Source organism: Lathyrus oleraceus, chromosome 5 (genome assembly GCF_024323335.1).
Source record: "Lathyrus oleraceus cultivar Zhongwan6 chromosome 5, CAAS_Psat_ZW6_1.0, whole genome shotgun sequence".
In the NCBI taxonomy this organism is placed as follows: domain Eukaryota; kingdom Viridiplantae; phylum Streptophyta; class Magnoliopsida; order Fabales; family Fabaceae; genus Lathyrus; species Lathyrus oleraceus.
The window spans coordinates 154,917,912-154,928,990 of record NC_066583.1 but is presented as its reverse complement, the minus strand read 5'-3'; positions in this window follow the sequence as shown (position 1 = coordinate 154,928,990).

Sequence of the window (11,079 nt, the reverse complement as noted above, 5' to 3'; positions counted from 1 at the left end):
AGAACTTTGATTTTCCCTTTCCCTTTCCGTTTTTCATTTAGCCAAAGTAGCAGTTTCCTACATTGGGGAACTACTGCAATTTATTTAATTTAGCTAAAGCAATTATTTCGAAGAAGCAGAATCCTACCGACCTGTGGAGGACTACTCAAGTACTTCAAGATTCGGCATATTCGATTAATCCAATTTCCAGGTTTTTATCCAATTATTATTGTTATTGCTTTATTATTATTATAATCATGTTTGATGTATTGTTAATCTGTTTATGTTCGTCTGCGTTTGCGTTATTTAACATGTCCGGCTAAACTACCGGTATCAGTATGTAAACGATTTAATCAGACCGGATTTAATAATATTCGGTGTAAAACTTCTTTTCTCAAACAATTTTTCTGGTTGTGGTTTTTAATTTAAATTTAATTAACCTTGACACGATAGTGAGAAGCTATTTAATACGGTTTTGCCATGAGAGTGGGAAATTAACTAAGGTGAGAACCGACAATCGCGAGAGCGCGAGGGTCGAACTGGATAGTAAAAACTAGGCATTGATTTTAAAAACAGCGATAGCACTTTAAAAGCAATTAGAACTTATTTATTTTCAAAAAGTATTTTTAACTTCAAATGGGACAGCGAGAGCGTGCATTCTGACTTAAAAGTATAGTCTGAGTCAACAATCACGAGAGTGTGAGATAAAGCCTTTTAAATAAGTATTTTCTACTGAAAGATATTTGGTACTTAAAATATACACCGGTGACTTATCGAATCCCTGAAGATTAATACGTTGTATACTGATATCCCTCTATTAATATTTTCTTAACACTTAACTTCCTTTAAATTTAGTTTTTGTTCAACCAAACCTCTAAAAATCATCTCCTTAGCTAAACATAGTAACATCGATAGCATTAGTTTGACCATTGATCCATGTGGGTTCGATATCTTTTAAAACTAAAACGACTGGATTATACACTTGAAGTCAAGTACCCGATAGACTGTAAGAACAAAAATTGTTCTCCAACAGATTCCATGATTTTGATGATAACAAAGGATGAAACCAAAAATGGCACCCTAACGAAAAGTTTCTAAGTGTGCAGGGTTCTAAGGAAAGAAGGAAGAATTCATCAGATACAGAATCATATCAGATACAAATTATCAGAAGACCAGAAGCATCTGAAGTAGAAACACGTTCAAGAAAGTCTAACTCTGAGCAAAACAACAAAGTATCAGAAGCATCTGAACAAGAAGTACGCTCTAGAAGTTCTGACTCTGAACAACGTATGTCAAACTCCAGAGTTCTCAGCGCTATCTGAAGTAACCATCAGAACTCAAAAGAGATCAACATCTGAAGTTAGATAGCAAGATTCCAAGATCTCCAGAAACACGAAGACTCTGATTATGGAATTGCTAAATAAGGAAGAGTAACGTTAACTACAAGTAAAGTTATGGAAATGGATTTCCTAAAACAGAAAGAGACGTTAACTCCAATTTCAAATGATAAGGAACTACTTTTGGAAAGTAGTCATTCAAGAAGAGAAAGTTGCTTTGGCAACAAGCAACATAAGTTATGGTACTAATTATTATTCAAGAGTCATTACCTGCTATGATTTTTCAACGGATCCTTCTCTTCTAAATAAAGGACTGCAAATCAACATTGAGCGAGAAGTACAACATCACAAGATTTTACTGAAACATCAACTTTGAGAGGTTAGAGAAAGCAAGCATACAAAAACAATCTTCATCTCTCTCAACATTTCATAAAGCTTTTGCTTGAAACGTTAAACACCTTGTTCTTAATGTTGTAATATTTGCTTATCTTAGAAGCACTCTAGATTACATAAGCTTTTATCTTTGTTGTATTTCCTCAAGTGACTCTGTGTAGTCTGTATACTTGAGAGGACTAAGAGATCTTTCTCTTAGACGTTGTTTGTAATCAATCTTTCAAGATTAGTGGATTAAGTCCTTGTTGAAGGCGAAATCACCTTGGCCGGGTGGACTGGAGTAGCTTTGTGTTATAAGCGAACCAGTATAAAAATCCTTGTGTGATTTTCATTTTGAAAAAGCGCTTATTTTCCAAACAAATCAAACCCCCCCTTTCTTGTTTTTCTCACCTTCAATTGGTATCAGAGCTCCGGCTCTGTTATTGATTTTCTAATCAAACACTTAACAGTGTAGAGAGATCCAGAACGAGAAAAACTATGGCCCACACAAATGAAAAGGATAGTTACAATGCTAAGCCTCCTGTCTTTGATGGAGAGAAATTCGATTACTGGAAAGATAGAATCGAAAGTTTCTTTCTAGGCTATGATGCTGATCTCTGGGACATTGTCACAGATGGATACAAACCTCCTGTCACGGAGGATGGAGCTGAAGTTCCCAGAAGTAAGATGTCAGATGATCAGAAGTGAGTTTTCAAGAATCATCACAAGGCCAAAACCATACTCCTCAATGCTATATCTTATAACGAGTATGAAAAGATCACCAACAGAGAAACAGCCAAAGACATACTTGACTCTCTAAGGATGACTCATGAAGGAAACTCTCAGGTCAAAGAGACAAAGGCTCTGGCGCTTATCCAGAAATATGAAGCTTTCAAAATGGAAGATGATGAAGCCATAGAGGCAATGTTCTCTAGATTCCAAACTCTGATTGCAGGTCTCAAAGTTCTAGACAAAGGATACACAACTGCAGACCACGTCAAAAAGATAGTCAGAAGTCTGCCAAAGAAATGGAGACCCATGGTTACTGCTCTAAAGCTGTCAAAGGATCTGAACAATATCAGTCTTGAAGAACTTGTTAGCTCCCTCAGAAGTCATGAGATAGAACTAGAGGAAGATGAGCCTCAGAAAAGGAACAAGTCCATAGCATTAAAGTCCAGATATGAAAGACGCAAACCTGATAGAACCAAAGCTCTCCAGGCAGAAACTGAAGATACTGATGACTCTGAACTAGAAGATTCTGATGATGAAGAAGAATTGTCCCTCCTAACCAGAAGAGTTAAACAACTCTGGAAAAAGAGGAACAACAACTTCAGAAGACCAAGACCCAGAGGGGATCGATCAGAATCAACCTCAAAAGGTAAAACTAACAAAGATATTACTTGCTATGAATGTAAAGAAACAGGTCACTACAAGAATGAATGCCCCAAGCTAAAGAAAGATAATTCTAGAAAAGAAAGTTTCAAGAAAAATACCTTCAGGACAAAGAAATGATTAATGGCTACCTGGGATGATAGTGAATCTGAGTCATCAGAATCTGACTCTGATGAAAAGGCCAACGTGGCACTTATGGCTACCACATCCAGGAGCAGCTCAGATGAAGAATCTGAAGAGGTATTTTTTGAACTCTCTCGATCTGATCTAGAATCATGCTTGTCAGAAACTCTTAGCTCATATCAGAAATTAAAACAAAAGCTTAAAAACATAAAAGGCTGTTTTAAAGCAAAATTTGAAGAATGTGGCAAGCTTGAGATGACAATTCTAGCACGAGAAGATACAATCAGATCTTTAACATTAGAAAGAGATGGAGCAAAAAGAAAAAGCTTAGAGTTAGAAGAAGTGTTGTCTCAAGCACCACAAACTTCAAATAAAATAATTTTTGAATACGAAGAAGCCTTTCAAGAATTTCTGAAAAATGGAATAGGTAGGAGTATTATGGCATCCATGATTTATGGAGTCAGTCAGAACAATAAAAAGGGAATTGGGTATGATCCTAAGGAAGTTAAAACTTCTTCTAGTGACCAACTTAAATCTCCATTTTCATATCACTATACACACACACAAGAACAAAAATTTGAAAATGCTAGAAAACCCAAAGTTATAAGAAACTCTGGGAAGACTAATCAAAAAGGACCCAAGAGATTCTGGGTACCGAAGGATAAGATTGTCTATGTTGCAGATATCCTATGCAGTAAAGTTCAGACACCAGTCATGGTACCTGGACTCTGGATGCTCGCGACACATGACGGGAAGAAAGTCTATGTTCCAAAGTCTGGAACTTAAAGACGCTGGATTTGTAGGCTTTGGAGGAGATCAGAAAGGAAGGATCAGAGGCTCCGGAACTATTGGTAATGGTACTCTTCCCTCTATATCTGATGTTCTTTACGTAGAAGGATTAATGCATAACTTGTTATCCATAAGTCAATTAAGTGATAACGGTTATGATGTAATCTTTAATCAAAAAACATGTAAAGCCATAAATCAGAACAATGGCTCTGTCCTTTTCACAGGCAAGAGGAAAAACAACATTTATAAAATTAATCTTTCTGATTTAAAAGAACAAAATGTTAAATGTCTGATGACTGTTCACGAAGAGCAATGGGTATGGCATAGACGCTTGGGCCAAGTTAGCATGAGGAAACTTTCTCAGCTAAATAAACTCGAGTTAGTCAGAGGCCTACCTAAACTGAAGTTTTCTTCAGATGCCCTGTGTGAAGCATGTCAGAAAGGAAAATTTTCAAAAACATCCTTTAAAAAGAAAAATGTTGTTTCTACCTCTAAGCCTCTGGAACTTCTCCACATTGACTTATTTGGTCCTGTGAAAACAGCATCAGTCAATGGAAAGAAGTATGGACTAGTCATTGTTGATGATTACAGTCGTTGGACATGGGTGAAATTCCTAAAGCACAAGAGTGAGTCTCACTCTGTATTCACTAGTTTCTGCTCCAAAGTGCAAAAAGAATTTGACTCTAAAATTATTAGAGTCAGAAGTGATCATGGTGGAGAATTTGAAAACAAAGATTTTGAGGAATTATTTGACTCTAATGGAATATCCCATGATTTCTCCTGCCCTAGAACTCCACAACAAAATGGAGTTGTAGAGAGGAAGAATAGGACACTCCAAGAGATGGTCAGAACCATGATCAATGAATCTAATGTGGCAAAGCACTTTTGGGCAGAAGCTGTAAATACAGCATGTTACATTCAGAATAGAATCTCTATAAGACCTATTCTGGAAAAGACTCCCTATGAACTGTGTAAAGGAAGAAAACCAAACATTTCATATTTTCATCCTTTTGGATGTTCTTGCTTTATCTTAAACACTAAAGAACATCTGAACAAGTTCGATTCCAAAGCACAGAAAGGTATTATGTTAGGATACTCAGAACGCTCTAAAGGCTACAGAGTATACAACACAGAAACCAAAATTGTGGAAGAATCAATTCATGTCAGATTTGATGATAAGCTTGACCCTGAAAAGTCAAAGCTAGTTGAAGATTTTGCAGATCTAGAAATTACCCTTGCAGGTTCTGATAAAGCTTCAGAAGCAACTGTCACTCAGAACTCTGAAGAAATTAAATCCCCAGAAATCCCAAAGAAAGTTAAAAGTCGTATCAACGTATCTGAAGATTTGATTCTGGGAAACAAGGACGAACCTGTTAGAACCAGATCTACCTTCAGGACCTCTGAAGATACTCCTCTGGGACTAGTGTCTCTGATTGAGCCTACGTCCTGTGATGAAGCACTTCAAGATAACGACTGGGTTTCAGCCATGCAAGAAGAATTAGATCAATTCACAAAGAATGATGTCTGGGATCTTGTTCCAAAGCCCAGAGGCACTCATGTTATTGGAACCAGATGGGTATTCAGAAACAAGCTGAATGAGAAAGGAGAAGTCGTCAGAAACAAAGCTCGACTGGTAGCTCAAGGTTATAGTCAACAAGAAGGTATTGATTATAATGAAACTTTTGCTCCAGTCGCAAGGTTAGAATCTATTCGTCTTCTTGTATCTTTTGCTATTAACCATTCTATTAAATTATATCAAATGGATGTCAAGAGTGCATTCCTTAATGGTTATATATCCGAAGAAGTGTATGTCAACCAACCTCCAGGTTTTGAAAATCCAAATTTTCCAGAACATGTTTTTAAACTTAAAAAATCTTTATATGGACTTAAACAAGCTCCCAGAGCTTGGTATGAACGTTTAAGCAATTTTCTTCTGGAACACAATTTTATCAGAGGGAAAGTTGACTCCACACTCTTCTGTAAGAACCTTAACAATGATCTCATGATATGCCAGATATACGTTGATGATATTATTTTTGGTTCAGTTAACGCCTCTGTTTGTCAAGAATTCTCTAAGTTAATGCAGGCAGAATTTGAAATGAGCTTAATGCAAGAACTAAAGTTCTTTCTGGGAATTCAAATTAACCAAACTTCAGAAGTTACATATGTTCATCAAAGCAAATATATTAAAGATGTTCTGAAGAAATTTGACATGGCTGACTGCAACTCTGCAAAAACTCCAATGCATCCAACATGCATTCTTGAAAAGGAAGAAGTAAGCACAAAGGTTTGTCAGAAGCTCTATCGAGGTATGATAGACTCTCTTCTCTATCTGACTGCTACTCGTCCTGATATTCTCTTTAGTGTCTGTCTCTGTGCCAGATTCCAATCAGATCCTAGAGAATCTCATTTAACAGCAGTTAAGAGAATTCTTAAGTATCTGAAAGGAACTCCTAACCTGGGCCTGATGTATAAGAAAACATCAGAGTATAGACTTTCGGGTTACTGTGATGCAGATTATGCAGGAGATAGATTAGAACGAAAAAGCACATCTGGAAATTGCCAGCTTCTGGGAAACAATCTGATATCCTGGGCTAGCAAAAGACAGTCAACTATCGCTCTATCAACTGCAGAAGTAGAATATATCTCAGCATCACTGTGCACAACTCAGATGCTCTGGATGAAGCACCAGTTAGAAGATCTGCAAATCTTTGAGAGTAACATTCCTATCTTCGGTGATAATACTGCTGCCATTTGTCTAAGTAAGAATCCCATTCTACATTCCAGAGCTAAACACATTGAAATAAAACATCATTTTATCAGAGACTATGTTCAGAAAGGAATAGTAACATTCAAGTTCATTGATACAGATCATCAATGGGCAGATATCTTTACTAAGCCTCTAGCTGAAGATAGATTTCTTTTTATCTTAGAAAATCTGAACATTCGAAATTGCTCTAAATGAAGTATGGCTCTGAAGATGTAAAATGAGACTCTGACATAAACAAATGTGTTTCTGCCTCTGACTCTGATACTTCTACCAGTTAAGAAGATATCTGAGTTAGAAATCTCCAGGAACCAATCCTTTGGTATTCCTGAAGATCAGATACATCAACACGTGGAGCACTTAGCATCTAACCCTAGAACTTCTAGACAGCTGTCCAGAAGAAAATCAAAGGGAAACGTTTGAGATCTCCTCGAGCAGTGTGCATACTGTTGGGATTAGACATTCATTAATGAGCCTTAATCATTTTTTCCCCAAGCGTGCTAACTTGTGCTTTGTGCTAACGCTGAATAGTGTGTCGTTTTGCATGTGTTTTCGTTTAGAGTATTTAAACACTTTTTTCTCACATTTCACACACTATCACTCTCACTCACTCCCAAACCCTCTCTGAAGCATTTTTGCAAACACTTCATCTTCACCTTCTTCTTCATCAACTATGGATGCTCAACAACAACAAGTTTTCAACTTTTCTCAGCAAATGGAATCCAACACCACTGCCCAAAGTTCAAGCATTCCAACTCCAACTGTTACAGGCGTTTCCATTACTCCAGTGTACAAGGAACCCCATATTCTTGATCGTCAACCTCACATTAACCTAGCAACTCCCTTTGAGGGACTGGATGTGTTATGTGAAACACTTGTGGACTTCGACAACATGAGGAGAAATGGAGTAGATCTCACTGAAGAACTCCGTATACAAGGGTGGGAAAACTACTTCCAAAGGCTTTATGGCCCTGTTTACCCAAATCTCATCAAAGAATTCTGGAGATTTGCTGATGCTGATGACCACTTCATTGTCTCCTTCGTATTAGGGGTAAAGATAGTGATTATTGAAAAGTCAATTGCTTCTTTACTAAACATGGAGAAAACTGGAGGAAAAAGGATTTACAACATCAACCCTAGGTCAAAGCGCATTGCTGAAGTAATCAATCCAACCATCTTCAAACATAACACTGAAGGAAATCCTTCAAAGAACAAAGAGCTTCATCAGAACCTCAGAGTATGGCTCAAGATCATTCTGGGAACCATTCATCATCGTCCATCATCAAACTCCTCTGACTACATCAATGCAGATCAGAAGTGCATTCTTTATTGCATTCACAAGGGTGTGAAGCTCTGCCTTCCTGCACTTCTCTTCAGATATCTCAGAGACTCTGTAAGGGAGACAAGAAACAACATGAAACCCAGATCCTACATCCCTCTAGGAAGGCTTATATCTGATGTTTTCATTGAGAATGGGTTGGTAGATCATCTGGAGAAGAACAGGCTGATGGAAGATCTGGCGATAGATACTGGAAAGCCTCTAAACGCCAGAAATCTCAAGAGTATGGGAATTCTGAAGAAGATTCAAGTCAGACCCACTATGGATACCTCCTGGGATGCCTTGAAAGATCAGAGGAAGCTGCCCCATGGTCTTGCAAGGTTCTTCAAGAATGAACCTGTAGATGCAATCCTCCACTACATGCAACGTCTGAAGGATGAAGGAGTCGACATATCTGATTTCAGACTGGATGAGTGTTTAGATTCAGAAGAAGACTTTGTCAGATTCAAAAAAGGTCCCCCTAAGAATAAATCTTCAAAGGCAAAGAGAGCAAGGATAGGAGAAACCTCTGAAGTAAGATCTCCAGCGCCTCTGCAAGAAACTACTGGTACGTCTACTACCTCTATTCCCTCTGAACAAATTATGGCTTCTTCTAATCCTCTCCCAACACCACCCATATACACAACCTCTGAAACCCCACCTTCTACAACCAGAACCTCACAACCTCAACCAAAATTTAATCTTGCCCATACAACACTACCTTTATCTGAAGCTGAAGAACTGAACCAAACCAGTTCTTCATCATCTTCAGCCCCAGAATCACCTCCATACCTTGAACTCTCCTCTGACCAAGAATACTCTGACCCTGACTCCCCAACCTTAGCCCAAATTCAGGCTCAAAACCTTGCTTCACAACAACCAACACAATCTGAAGCAACTTCACCTCCCCCAGAACAAACAACCAACATTACTTCTGAAGACCAACCTTCTGAAACTCAACCCTCTGACCTCCACACCTCTGATATCACCCCTCCAAATACCTCCGCTGAACCTGAAGCTGAAACTGAACCTCTACCATTAGACTTAAACCCTCTTTACGCTTCACCCCAAAGATCTGAACCTCAAACTGAAGCAGAACCTGAACCTCTAACACTCAACCTCAGCCCTTCAACCTCTCCACCTCATACCTCTGAACCTAACCTTTCTATACCTACCCTTGAGGAAGCCATAATGCTGTTCGCAGGGGCTTCAGTACAAAAGGTCAAGTCTCTGACCATTAACTCTGAAGTCAGTGATGATCCTGACTCTGTAAGGACACACTGGAACAGAGTCATTGGCTGGATGACCTCTGAGGCTTTTAAACTGAAGCACATCTCTGAACAATTCAGAAACGACTTTATCAGAGATGCTGAGGCAAGACTCCAGGAAAGACTTGCAAGAGAAGCTGAAGCTAGAAGGCTAGAGGAAGAGAGATTGGCAAAGGAAGCTGAAGAAGAAGCTAGAAGGCTGGAGGAAGAAAGAGCAAGGGAAGCTGAAATTCTAAGGGTAAAGGAAGCTGAAGTTAAAGCTCTGGATGATGCTGCTGCTGCTGCCGAAGCTGAGGCACAAGCTGCTGCTGAAGCTGAAGCAAAGGCCGCTGCTGAAGCACAGCAGGCTCTGACTCAGGGGGAGTCCTCATCTGTTGTTCCTATGGTTATCCAGACGCTGGAAGAACTGAAGAAAGATCAGAAGGAACTTCGTGCCAGAATGGATAAACAAGACTCTGTCAACGACAACATTCAGAACATGCTGGCTCTATTGCTTCAGAGAATGCCTCCGCCTCCCAACCCTTAGGCACTTAGGATTTTGTTGCTTTGCTTTCTTTGTTTCTGATGTTTACTTGTTCCTTTTGCCTCTGTTGCTTTTTCTATGAATACAATGTTTTTCTCTTGAATTTTATTTCTACTATGTCTTTTTGATTCTGACAAAAAGGGGGAGAAGTCATTAATAGCTCTGATGAAAATAATGTCTAAATACCTTAAGCACTCTGCAACATATTTTTCTTAAAAAATTCATTTATCTAACTCTAGACTTAAGAAATTGCAAAAGGTATCAAGAAACCTCATTGCTTGGAAGCTCTGGTAAGAACTTCTGAACTCCCTAGCCTATCTCAGGGGGAGCTCTTGTCTATCTGATCTGATATTGTTTATGTTTCATCTGCTAATTAAGTTTGTTTTGTCATCATCAAAAAGGGGGAGATTGTAAGAACAAAAATTGTTCTACAACAGATTCCATGATTTTGATGATAACAAAGGATGAAACCAAAAATGGCACCCTAACGAAAAGTTTCTAAGTGTGCAGGGTTCTAAGGAAAGAAGGAAGAATTCATCAGATACAGAATCATATCAGATACAAATTATCAGAAGACCAGAAGCATCTGAAGTAGAAACACATTCAAGAAAGTCTAACTCTGAGCAAAACAGCAAAGTATCAGAAGCATCTGAACAAGAAGTACGCTCTAGAAGTTCTGACTCTGAACAACGTATGTCAAACTCCAGAGTTCTCAGCGCTATCTGAAGTAACCATCAGAACTCAAAAGAGATCAACATCTGAAGTTAGATAGTAAGATTCCAAGATCTCCAGAAACACGAAGACTCTGATTATGGAATTGCTAAATAAGGAAGAGTAACGTTAACTACAAGTAAAGTTATGGAAATGGATTTCCTAAAACAGAAAGAGACGTTAACTCCAATTTCAAATGATAAGGAACTACTTTTGGAAAGTAGTCATTCAAGAAGAGAAAGTTGCTTTGGCAACAAGCAACATAAGTTATGGTACTAATTATTATTCAAGAGTCATTACCTGCTATGATTTTTCAACGGATCCTTCTCTTCTATATAAAGGACTGCAAATCAACATTGAGCGAGAAGTACAACATCACAAGATTTTACTGAAACATCAACTTTGAGAGGTTAGAGAAAGCAAGCATACAAAAACAATCTTCATCTCTCTCAACATTTCATAAAGCTTTTGCTTGAAACGTTAAACACCTTGTTCTTAAT